This window comes from Chrysemys picta, chromosome 10 (assembly GCF_011386835.1).
Source record: "Chrysemys picta bellii isolate R12L10 chromosome 10, ASM1138683v2, whole genome shotgun sequence".
Lineage (NCBI taxonomy): Eukaryota > Metazoa > Chordata > Testudines > Emydidae > Chrysemys > Chrysemys picta.
The window spans coordinates 7,089,262-7,102,007 of record NC_088800.1 but is presented as its reverse complement, the minus strand read 5'-3'; the positions used below and the strand labels follow the sequence as shown (position 1 = coordinate 7,102,007).

Below are 12,746 nucleotides of genomic sequence, written 5' to 3'. Positions count from 1 at the left end.
GAAGCTGTTTATGATTTGAATTGAAAGCAACTGAACCAATGAGGGGAAGGAGGATGAGAATCCAAAGATGAAAATCATGTATACAAAGTGATTACTAAATTGAATGTCCTCTGTGAATTCACAAGTAGATATGAATATTTTAGGCGCAGATACTTTACTCCCTCTCCGGAGAAGGGTTGACTCATTTCCAGAGCAACCAGCTATTTTCAGGACACCTGAGAAAGACATGCAGGGACTGACAAATTAAAAATGCCTTGACCTGAGCCTAAAGGCCTGGTGATTGCATAATTTCTACTACTTAAAATGAAGCAGTCATTTAAGCATTAGCAGGCAGTGGAATGTGTTACAAATTGTTGTAATGAGCCATAAAATCAATATCTCTGTTGAGTCCCTGGCTTTTAGTGTTTAGCAGAGCTATGAATTAAAGTTGCCTTTGGAAGGATAGCTATAAAGCCCCTGAAATCTAACCACTAGATAGTGATCAAACCAGCACACAAAAGGGGCCGCAACAGAGTCCTTAATCATGATGGCTACATCAATGAGGCCAATGGACAACTCTCTGACACCACCTACCATAAAGAACTCGAAAAGCCCATAAAACAATTTACACAGGAATTTTAAGATACCGTCAAATCCTTCCCCAAACACTTCCAAGACAATTTCTGCAACCTCTTCACCCATGAACTCACCCCAGGGACCTTCTACATGCTTCCCAAGACATGCAAACCAGTCCTATCTGCCCACTGCCCTCTTACTGAGGGACAGGATTCCTATAAACCATCTTCTAACCATTCATCATACCAAGGGCCAGCTTCTTTCAAGATTCTACAGACTTCCTCCAGAAACACTGCAACATTAACAATCTCCCCCATCCTTGCTACCATGGGTGTCACCTCCCTATACACCAAGATCCCTCACCATAGCAGCATCACTGACTGCCTCAAATACAATGCTCAGAAATCCACCCCAAACACATTGCCAAACTCATCCATTTCATCCTCACCCACAACAACTTCACATTTCACAACAAACACTTTGTCCAAGCCATGGGACTAGCCAGGAGTCCGAGGATGGCTCCCCAATTTGCCAACCTCTTCCTGGGCCACCTTGAGGAAAACTTTCTGGAAAATGCACCAAGAAACCAATGATTGAGTTACATTGATGATATTGTCATCCTGTGGACAGACAGCCTAAACTCCCTCATTGATTTCCACCACGCCTTCAATAACCGCCACCCATCCATCCAACTCTCTCTAGAACGCTCCCACACCAACATCAACTTCCTGGATATCACAATCAGCTTAAACAATGGAACCCTACAAATGACTATAAACAAGAAACCCATGGATCACCACATTTACCTTCACAGATCCCACGACCACCACAGACATCCCAAGAAATCTGTTTTCTGCAGCCAGGCACACCGATACCACAGAATTTGCTCCAAAGAGAAAGTCTAGGGGACACACCTAAACACATTTAAAACCACCTTCACTAAACCAGGACATTCCACCAGAGATGTAGATCACGTTGTGGAATGGGCCACCCAAATACCCAGGGAGAACCTGCTTCCATACAGGAAAAAGAAACCTCCCTGACCACATGCCCCTAGTTGTCACTTACCACTCCACACTGGAATGTACATGTATCATCAAACAACTACAACCCATGTTTGATGGGGATCACATCCTGAAAGAAACTTTCCCGAACCCCTTCTTCTGGCCTTCAAACAACTCCCCAACTTCACCAAGCTCAACATCAAAAGCGAGCTCCCCACAGATACACCAACTCAAAGTGGCACCAAATCCTGCTGTAACAACAGATGCAAAATCTGTGGACATAACTCCTCTGTAATGATCATCAATACCCCACCTCCACAACAGACCTTTCAAGAATCATGGGTCCTACACATGCCTATCATAGCATGTGGTGAACCTCACCCAATGCATCAGATGCCCCAACAACTGCTATGTGGGTGATACCAGACAACCACTACGCTCAAGAATGAACTGACAGAGAAAAATGATACAAGGCAAAAACACCCTCTCACCTGTGGGGAACACTTTTCACAAAGTGATCACTCCTTATCTGACCTCTCAGTCCCCATCCTCAAAGGAAATCTGCACAACAATTTTGAAAGGCAGGCCTGGGAACTTAAAGGTATAACTGTGCTAAACACTAAAAACTAGGGACTCAACAGAGATACTGATTGTATGGCTCTGTCAAGGCTCCTTCCTCACTTTGAACTTTAGGGTACAGATGTGGGGGCCTGCATGAAAACTTCTAAGTTTAACTACCAGCTTAGATCTGGTCCGCTGCCACCACTCCCAATGTGCTAATTCCCTTCCCTGGGTAGCCTTGAGAGACTTCACCAATTCCCTGGTGGATCAAGATCCAACCCCCTTGGATCTAAAAACAAGGAAAATCAATCAGGTTCTTAAAAAGAAGGCTTTTAATTAAAGAAAAAGGTAAAAATCATCTCTGTAAAATCAGGATGGAAAATAACTTTATAGGGTAATCAAACTTAAAGAACCCAGAGGACCCCCCCTCTAGCCTTAGGTTCAAAGTTACAGCAAACAGAGGTAAACACCCCAGTAAAAGGTACATTTACAAGTTGAGAAAACAAAGATAAAACTACCACGCCTTGCCTGGCTGTGCTTACAAGTTTGAAATATGAGAGACTTGTTCAGAAAGATTTGGAGAGCCTGGATTGATGTCTGGTCCCTCTCAGTCCCAAGAGCGAACTCTCCCCAAAAACAAAGAGCGCAAACAAAAGCCTTCCCCTCACCAAGATTTGAAAAAAGAACAGGAGTACTTGTGGCACCTTAGAGACTAACAAATTTATTAGAGCTCTAATAAATTTGTTAGCCTCTAAGGTGCCACAAGTACTCCTGTTCTTTTTGCGGATACAGACTAACACGGCTGCTACTCTGAAACCTGTCAAGATTTGAAAGTATCTTGTCCCCTTATTGGTCCTTTGGGTCAGGTGTCTGCCAGGTTACCTGAGCTTCTTAACTCTTTACAGGTAAAAGGATTTTGGAGTCTCTGGCCAGGAGGGATTTTATAGTATTGTACACAGGAGGGCTGTTACCCTTCCCTTTATAGTTATGACAGGCTCATTACAACGTTTTGTAACGCACCCCACTGCCTGCTAACCCTTAACTGCCCGCTTCATTTTAAGTGGTCTCCTATAGCATAGGTGAACCCTTTACACTTAACAATGTGTCCCCTCTTATATTTAGCTTAGCTGCTCTGGTGCCTTCCCCAGTCCCGAAGAAGAGCTCTGTGAACCTTGTAAGCTTACCCCTTCTACCAACAGAAGTTGGCCCAATAAAAGATATATATTACTTCACCTACCTTGTCTCTCTAAAGAAATAGTGCCTAGCTATATAATTATTGGCTCCACTGCCATTTCCATTATAAACTTCTTTACCAAAGCATTCATATTGCAGCCTTAAAATTTTGCTTCCAGGCCAAAACATGGCACAGGTGGTATGGAGCTACATTGAGTACTTGGATAGAGGCAATAAATGAAGCATTTTTGGCATCTTTGTCTTGAACTGAACAAATAGGCTTTTAAAATTTGCCCAGAACATGTCTGACCTGATCTGTCTGGACCAGGGAAATGTTTGGATTTCACAGTTCCCTTGCATTCCTGCGAAGAACTATGCTAACGTTCTGAGGACGTAGGGTAACAGCTACAAACAGATACTGTGCCAGACTCGTTCTGTGCATTGTGCAATGAGGCCTTGATCCTGACTGGGGCCTCTAACAGAAGTAGTAAAAATCATACTCTAGAGATTCTCTTGCCACCTGCAATATTTGTGAAACCCCATTTGAAAAGTCTTGTTTGTGACTGACTGTGGAACCTCTTTGTTGTTTGAAATGTTCACCCTGAAAGTGCACAGCTGAGGGCTGGAAAGTTCCTTGTAGTTGTGTGAATGACTTTAAGACAAGACTAGCAGGAAATGTTCACACCTTTGGTGTAGATCTTGTTTCAATGAGCCGAACTCTAAGCTAAATCATGAGGTGGAAACTTTTCTGCCAAGCCATGGTGAGATGGCTATTTTTGTGTTTCTTAATTTTGGTAAAAAGAGCAGGAGTATTTGTGGCACCTTAGAGACTAACAAATTTATTTGAGCATAAGCTTTCATGGGCTACAGCCCACTTCATCGGATGCATAGAATGGAACATACAGAAAGAAGATGTATATACATACAGGGAATATGAAAAGGTGGAAGCTGCCATATCAACTCTAAGAGGCTAATTAATTAAGATGAGCTATTATCAGCAAGAGGAAAAAAAACTTTTGTAGTGATAATCAAGATGGTCCATTTCAGACAGTTGACAAGCAGGTGTGAGGAAACTTAACACGGGGAAATAGATTCAATATGTGTAATGGTAAAGTCACATCCGGCAAGTGCAAACTCATCAGTGGTATTGAACTTGGTTTGATCTGGCATCTCATTCTGGACAGAGATCCAAATGACATGACCTAATGGTGAGTTAAGGCCCATGCAACAGTTAAGCCCTTGAAGTAGAGTCAAGTGTGGCTAAAGTGGTCTACAGGCCTTGTGCTGCTGCAGAGGAGTGAATTTCACTGCTTACGCAGAGATCTCTTGGCTTCCATGGGACTGCTTGTGCTGATGTGACTTTATCAGGAGGGAAAGAGGCAGCAGCTGTGGTAGGGTGACCAGATGTCCTGATTTTTGGGTCTTTTTCTTATATAGGCTCCTATTACCCCCCACCCCCGTCTTGATTTTTCACATTTGCTGTCTGGTCACCCTAGCTTTGAGGGGCCCCACACATTAATAAATGATCACAATGAACAAATGCTCGATAATGAACTCCCTGTTCAGAGGCAGGAGAAGCAAGGATTGGCCCCTAGCTGGGTTTTCCGATGACCTGAGGTGCTCCCAGGGCCGGCTCTAGGATTTTTGCCGCCCCAAGCAGAAACAATTTTGGCCGCCACTCCCCCCCCCGATTTTTTCCTACCCCACCCCCCGGCCCCACTTCAACTCCGCCCCTTCCCCAAATCCCCAGCCCTGCCTCCTCCCCCCAGGCTCTCAAGCTTAGGAGGGAGGGAGGGAGAGGGAGAAGCAGTGTTTGTGCCGGCCACTCGGGGTCTCCCCCTCACTCCCAGGCTCTCAAACCTGGGAGGGAGGGGGAGCAGCGGCGCGGGAATCAGCTGTTTCGCACGCCGCGGCCGTGGCCGCTCGGGATCTCCCCCTCCCTCCCAGGTTTGAGAGCCTTGGGAGGAAGGGGGAGCAGCGGTGCGCGAGCGGCAGCAGCGGAGGTGAGCTAGGGCGGCCAGGGCACATTTTTAGGGGCGGCATTCTGGCGCCGGCCATGCCGCCCCTAAAAATGTGCCGCCCCAAGCAACAGCTTGTTTTGCTGGTGCCTAGAGTCGGCCCTGGGTGCTCCAATGACATTGTGATGAGCACAGTGTAAAAGGCTAGGTGGGCAGACAGACAGGAGCGCCGCCAGCTTTTCTGCCGCCCTAGGCTGCGGAAGGTCCCACCCCGAAATACCGCCCCCCACAGAGGTGGCGGAAGGTCCTGCCGCCGAAATACTGCCGTGGTCACCGCCCCCTAAATTGTAGTGCCCTGGGCGACTGCCTAGGTCACCTAATGGGTTGCGCCGGCCCCGCAGACAGATGTCTTGTGCAAGGAGAATGCTAATTTGCAGCACAGAGGAAAGTTGGAAGCAGAAAATGGTGGAAGGGAAAAAATAAATGTCCAGTGTAGGAGTCAAGGCAACCTCACTGAGACCCTGATGGTACCTGGAGTTCTGCCTAGGTGGCCCCTACACCCAAACACAGAGCCTCAGGCAAGTCAACAGGCTCTATGCAAGCCCAGAGGTCTGTCCATGTGCTGCTCCTGCTATGATCTGTGCTCTGAGCACTTGTACTGTCCACCGTTCTGTCCCACGCACCAAGTTCTCCATTCACGCAGCCTAATGCTGCCCTGAGATGCACCATTTAGTTCATATCAAAGCCGATCGTCGACTTCAGCTGCATCGGGCCTGTGTATTCAGTTGAGTTCTGTGAATGGAAAATGAGCTATTTTATAATCCTCAGCATCCTTGCTGGATTCTACAGTGGAAACTATTTTAATGAAACTGGTAGCTGGGAAAACCAAGGTGGTGGCCTAGACCAATGGCAGGGGCAAGTGGAGACCGATGAACAAAAAAAAATGAATCTGGACAGAGATGTCTTTTAAAAGGCAGTAACTGTTATGACCCACATGGCTGCATACTTGACAATGCAGGGAACTTGGCAAGAGCTCGAAATCCAAGAATTTGCGGCATGCCAGCTGGCATTCTTTTCTGTTCTATTTAGATTCTGGAGGCATGGAGGGTTAGGAGCCTACTCAATTTGTGGAAGAATGGTTGTGTAATGTTTTGGCTCTTCATGTTGATCACTACTTTATATGCCTTGATAGGCAGAGTCAGTCCGGCCAACAGAGAGCTCTTCTAGCAATGCTGTGTGTAAGGTTTGTAGAAATATGAGAAAGAGAGAGGGGAGGTAACAGTTCATAGATCATAGAATATCAGGGTTGGAAGGGACCTCAGGAGATCATCTAGTCCAACCCCCTGCTCAAAGCAGGACCAATCTCCAGACAGATTTTTGCCCCAGATCCCTAAATGGCCCCCTTAAGGATTGAACTCACAACCCTGGGTTTAGTAGGCCAATGCTCAAACCACTGAGCTATCCCTCCCCCCATTTCTCCAAATACTCCAGAAAAAGGGTATTAATTTGGTGTGATACAATAATGATCTTCCAGCTCTTAGCCTCAGAACCCAAGAAAGAAGGAAAGCAGGGGAAGAAATTAAACCTCCAAGTGTTCAGTGACCTGCCTGATGAAACTGTGAGTACAGCGTCAAAACGACACGTTTGGCTCTTTGTAGCTGGAAATAATGGACCCTTTGACCATGTTTATGAGCTTGAAGGTGAACCCAGGCTGCTCTTCTATACTTTCAGAAGCTGCTGCCTGCCCTAGTTTATCAGTCCTAAATATATCCTTATTGGCGAAACCGTGGCTCTTAGAATAAATAGCATTGTCTCTCTGAAGTCCTTGGCTTAGCTGGCCCTGCCGCTTAGCAGGTGTCTCAGAGAAAAGGGAATAATCAGTCAGTGCAGTTTTGGGCATTATGGGGCTGATTGCCAAGGGGCAGCAGCTCAACGAACCCTGGAACTGCAGCGCCCAGGCTGTCATCCACGCAACCAGCTGGGGGTGTGCGTGTGCACCAGTAGCCGTGCACCAGTAGCCGTGCACCAGGAATGCCAGAAAGCACCAATGGGGCCTTGAGCTCTGCAGGGACCTCTTGGCGCTATTGGAATGCAACTAGGGCCGGTGTTTCAGAAGGGCTGAGCACCCAAAATCCAATCGCAGTCAATGGGAGCAGCGGGTACTTAGGCCCACAATAAACAATGAGAGACATGGGGGTAAATCCGCCTCCTTGGCCCCTCTCCAATTCACGGAGAGAACCAGGAAAGTTCCTAGTCTTCCCTCTCCTTGTACACCTGAAACACGGATCTACCCTAGACTCAGCCTACCACCATACACATCCTTTGCCAGTGCCCTCCCTGATCCCAGTGACTTACCAGTTTGTCGACAGTGGGACTGGGGCCTTCTTCCCATGCTTGAAGGCGATTTTGGTGATTCCAGATGTATTTTCCCCTTCTTTGTGATGCGCTGTTCATTTTAACATAGCCTGATCATGGCGCTGAGGTGTGGGAAACTTCTTGGGAGAGCTTTAAATCTGCCTGATTCAGGCTCTGTTTTGCAAACAGGAAATACTTATTTTCTTCTGTTTAAGAGGCTGTCAAAATTTAGGAGCAGGTCAGTGGGTAGCCACTGAGAGCTCTTATTTATGCCTTTTTCTCTATCTGCAGAAAGGGAATGTATTGGGCACCGCTTGAACTAATAGATTCGTTCCAGGATCTCAAAATAAGAAAATGTCAAGCAAGCTAACGCTCCCTAAGCCTTGCGGGGTTCACACTAGGCAGCCTCTGTGCTTCTCTGAGGCAGCAGTAAAACTTCCCCCAAGTCTCCCTCAAGGGAGGTGGCTGTGACGGTACCTCCCATAAGGCTTTATGGAAATATGCTTAGAATGCCCTGTAACATATCTCCGTAAAGGTTATGATCTACTGAATGTATTCATCCTATTTGTATGTATGTATCATTTTTGTATTCAAAGTTATGAATGTTATGAATGTTGGCAGGGTACTGGCTTGGTTTCTAAATAACCTTAGTAGAGCATTTGGTCAGTTCCTGGAGAAAGGAATGTTGAAATTAAGTACCTAATCAAGAAACACGTAAAGGACAATAGATCTTGGAATGCTCCAATCCACATAAGAAGTCTACTTGAGGACGTTCAAGGTAGCATGTATACAATAGATGCTACCTGTAAAAACTGTGAGTCATGCATGGACATGTGACTTGCCCAGGTGACTCCTAAACTCCACCTTGGAGCTGGACTTTGCATAGGAGTGAGGAGGGGGGTCTCCACCCACAAGAGAAAGTCTATTTAAACCCCTGGGAGATCCCTCCATTTTGTCTTCAGCTGGCTAAAGAGAGAACATCTCCACCCCCCAGGATACTTGGAAGAAGTGGAACATAGGGCAGTGACCGCAAGGGGTGTGAGTGATTGCTGGACCCAGGCTAAAAGGAGATTAGTCTGTAAAAGGGAGCATTCTGGAACTGGTGAGGATCTTATCTGTATTCAGTTTGATTAGAATAGATTTGTGCATTTTATTTTGTTTTGCTTGGTGACTTACTTTGTTCTGTCGGTTACTACTTGGAACCACTTAAATCCTACTTTCTGTATTTAATAAAATCACTTTTTACTTATTAATTAACTCAAGAGTATGTATTAATACCTGGGGGAGCAAACAGCTGTGCATATCTCTCTATCAGTGTTATAGAGGGTGGACAATTTATGAGTTTACCCTGTATAAACTTTATACAGGGTAAAACGGATTTATTTGGGTTTAGACCCCATTGGGAGTTGGGCATCTGAGTGCTAAAGACAGGAACACTTCTGTTAGCTGCTTTCAGGTAAACCTGCAGCTTTGGGGCAAGTAATTCAGACCTTAGGTCTGTGTTGGAGCAGACGGGAGTGTCTGGCTCAGCAAGACAGGGTGCTGGAGTCCTGAGCTGGCAGGGAAAGCAGGGGTAGAAGTAGTCTTGGCACATCAGGTGGCAGCTCCCAGGAGGGTTTCTGTGATCCCACCTGTCACAGTAGCATCATTGCTGGAGGATGGAACTTGGAGTTAGAAGATGTGGGTATTGTTTTCCTGACTCAACGATGCTGAGCATCAATGAACTTTTTTAGTTTGTTTCCCCATCTGTAAAAAGGGGATCACGGTACTTACCCAGCTTTGTGCATTATTTTGAAATCATTGACTGAAAACCATGGTGTGAATCCAAATAATTACTTTGTATACAATGTACCATACGTGTCTGGTGGCCCCATATAACTGCCCAATCCCCTTCTCTGCCCTGTACAGATCCCAAGCCTGTGAATCACTCTCTCTGGAATTTTGGAATTGAATGGGACTCTTTTTGGTTTGACTGTTTCTCTGTTTCTCAGTTCCTACCTGTACTTTATCAACTCCTGTCCTCTCTTTACTAGTATATAGAGTATCCCCTTTAAAAAATCCTCCAAGGGATGTGTCTGTCCGAACTGTGTGTTCCTCTGCACCTGTCGGCTTTCCCCAAGCCCTTAGTTTACAAACTCTTCTACGACCTTCTTAATTTTACATGCCAGAAATCTGGTTCCATTTTGGTTTAGGTGGCATGCATCCTTCCTGGTTCCCCAATCCCTAATGAACTTAAATCCCTCCTCCGAACACTATTGTCTCATCCACACATTGAGACCCTGCAGTTTTGCTTGTCTAACTACACGTGGAAGTGGCTGCATTTCAGAGAATGCTACCATGGAGGTCCCGGACTTTAAGCTGTTACCTTGCAGCCTAAATTTAGCCTCCAGGACCTCTCTCCTGGCCTTGGCACAGAATGTTTATGGATATGGGCAGTAGGTAAATGTGCATCTCTTCTGGTCGTAATTCAGGCTCTGTCAGCCACATAGCTCTGTGTCTTTGATCCTGAACCTGCACATCTTGTTTCATCCAAGGAAGCATCAGTATTTCCATGACAGGGAAAAGGGCCAGCAGTTTAGCTAGTCTCTGCTGGCCCCTTTTCAGACAGATGGGCTCATCTCCTCCGTGCTATTCTCTCTGGTCCAATAGCCAACGCACGGTTGAACTGCAAGAGCAAAGCCTGTAATGACTTGTGGTGAGAGACAATGAATCTGTCGATGCGCGGGAGACACCTTGATACGGTTCAAGAGCTAACGCTTTCATTATGGGACTGAACTAAAAGCTGCTGCAATTGCCAAGCTTACAAACGGAAAGCTCGGCCAGTGAGCTGTGCCTTTCCGGGCGGGAATACACCGCTCCAGCATTGGGAAAGGGGATAGAATTATGTTGTGATGGATATAAAACAATGAGCAATGACAAGCGAGGCAGGAGAAGACAAGGCAGGAAACAAAGCCATCTGTGCCTGGGACTTCACAAGCAGCAAGACACCTGTCAGGAAAGCAGCTTCACGCCTATACTACGGGGATTGCACCTGGCTCCTTATAGTCGTTTCCCCCCACTTTAGCTCCACGTGCAGGCTGGCAAAACCCAACCGTATCAAATTCTGTGTGGCTAAAAACTCTTCTCTGATTTGAAGCATAGTCACAACAGTGGCTACTGCATCGCTCAAGTGGCTACCCTGTCGAGGAAAGGCTGCCTATGAGAGCGATGTCGGCTTTGGACTGGAAAATCGAAACGTGGGGAAAAAACACACGCTCGCTCCATAATGTCAGGAGAGGCAGCGGGGCCATTTATCCCTCCCAGTGTTACACAGGTGCAGCGAAAGAAGAATCGGGCCCAATGAGCCTGATCCTTCTCTACAACGCTGGGGTAAGGCCAGAGTAACGCCTTTCAAGTCAGCGGAATCCCCCCAGGGGAAGTACTTGTGCCCAGTGTAGGCCAGTGTGCAACACAAGGCCAGTTTAATGATAAGAAAAGTAGCACCCAGATGCCCCGACCCTGCTGCAGGGCTAGATTCTCAGCTGGTGTCAATCAGCATAGCACCGTTGACTACAAAGGAGCTATGCCAGTTTACATCAGCTGAGGACTGGAGCCATCATTCCTATTCTGGTCCAGGAGTGTGGGCCAACCACAGCTCTCAGTTCCGGCCGTATAACCCCATTGATTTGTCGTGAGGCCGGAATGAGGAGCTGTATTTTGCTCCCTGTACTTCACACTAACACACCTATTACTGGGAAGTCGTGTGAGCCACTTCAGGATTTCTACCGGGACGCACAGCTCTTGACTTGCCTGTACTTCCACTGCAGAATCCGCTGTCACTGTGAAACTGATCCGCCCCGAGATACAGCTCCCAATATAGCCTTGGACCGTGTCAAAGAAGCCCGGGAGCCTGTCCCCCTGTATCATGTTCTTGTGGCGAGGTGCTGGAGTGCTGAGCTGAGAGCAGGCAGCTATTGTAATGCTCACTGACTGGAAATGGAGGAGGAGGGTGAGATCCTGCCTGCCTGAAAGAGACGACTGTCAGACAAGGGTGTGCAGGGGGTTAGCCCTTTGGGTCAGAGATCTGGTTTGAAAACCTGGCGTAAGTCACAAACGAGAGTGGCCATATGTTCTCATTCCAGCTGGGACAAGGGTTTTTCATGGTTCCAATTAACCTTTCATAGTCCCCCTCGTTTATAGCCAACACAACGAGTCCATCTGCTAAATGCACCAGTCAGAAAGAGGGTTGATGATTAATCCCTAACCCAGGCTTCCGCCTCAGAACTGACCACTCGAATACCCCACAGTTCATGCGTGTTTGGATCTGGCGTTCTGGTTCAGCCCATTATAAAGAGGGGGCCACTTGCAAAGTGTGGATTGGGACCTGGGTTCAGATTCTGAGCACTCCCAAGTCCGGGGACACTCAGTTTTGAGAGATTTGGTTCAGGCTACTCAGTTGTAACAGCGATATTCTCTCTCTGCCCATAGGGATGGGTGCCTTAGTGACCAGTCTCCCTGAAAAGGAGGGGCTGGATGTAGCCTCCTCAAGAGCTGATAAACCCTGCCCCCACTGCAGCACGTCCAGTCTCCTCTGCTGCTCCAGGGGATGATAGGCTGGCATAGGAATCTGCCCTGTGTCGCTAGCAATCTTGCGAACGAGCAGGGAGCGTTAACGAGCAGGATGTAAAGCACTGCGGGATGAGAAGGAAATATTTAACCCAACACCCACAAGAATGTTCCACGTGTCCCACATTCCCAGGGCTGCAGACTGGGCCAGATTCATCCTTATGGTAATTCACCTAGGTCACTCCAGGCATCTGAAGAAGTGGGGGTTTTACCCACGAAAGCTTATGCCCAAAGAAATCTGTTAGTCTTTAAGGAGCCACCAGACTCCTTGTTGTTTTTGTGGATACAGACTAACACGGCTACCCCTCTGATACTAAGTCAGTGGTGTTACACCAGGGAGATATTGACCCATGGTTTTAATATCTCTCCCAGCAACACCATTCCGAGAGGTGTCACGTGATCAGCCAGTCAGCATTGACTGATGCTGCGTTGTCATTCTCAGAGGTAACCCTTTCCCGAGGCTCGTTCTGGGGACGATGCTGTTAAGCATATGAAGGGCAGGCTACTATGAGTGAGGAAGGCCCTAAGTGTTAAA

The 12,746-nt window shown here is 47.0% G+C and overlaps 1 protein-coding gene across 1 annotated transcript in view; it reads left to right on the top strand.

Annotated features, from left to right (window-relative positions):
- Window positions 1-6,040: 6,040 nt before the first annotated feature.
- The window catches only part of RASL12 (RAS like family 12), a 56,763-nt gene continuing 50,057 nt past the window's right edge, over window positions 6,041-12,746 (top strand). Inside the window, exon 1 of the mRNA XM_008165487.3 lies at window positions 6,041-6,869. The gene's annotated coding sequence lies outside the window, so the exon portion shown is untranslated. The remainder of the gene's footprint in view (window positions 6,870-12,746) is intronic.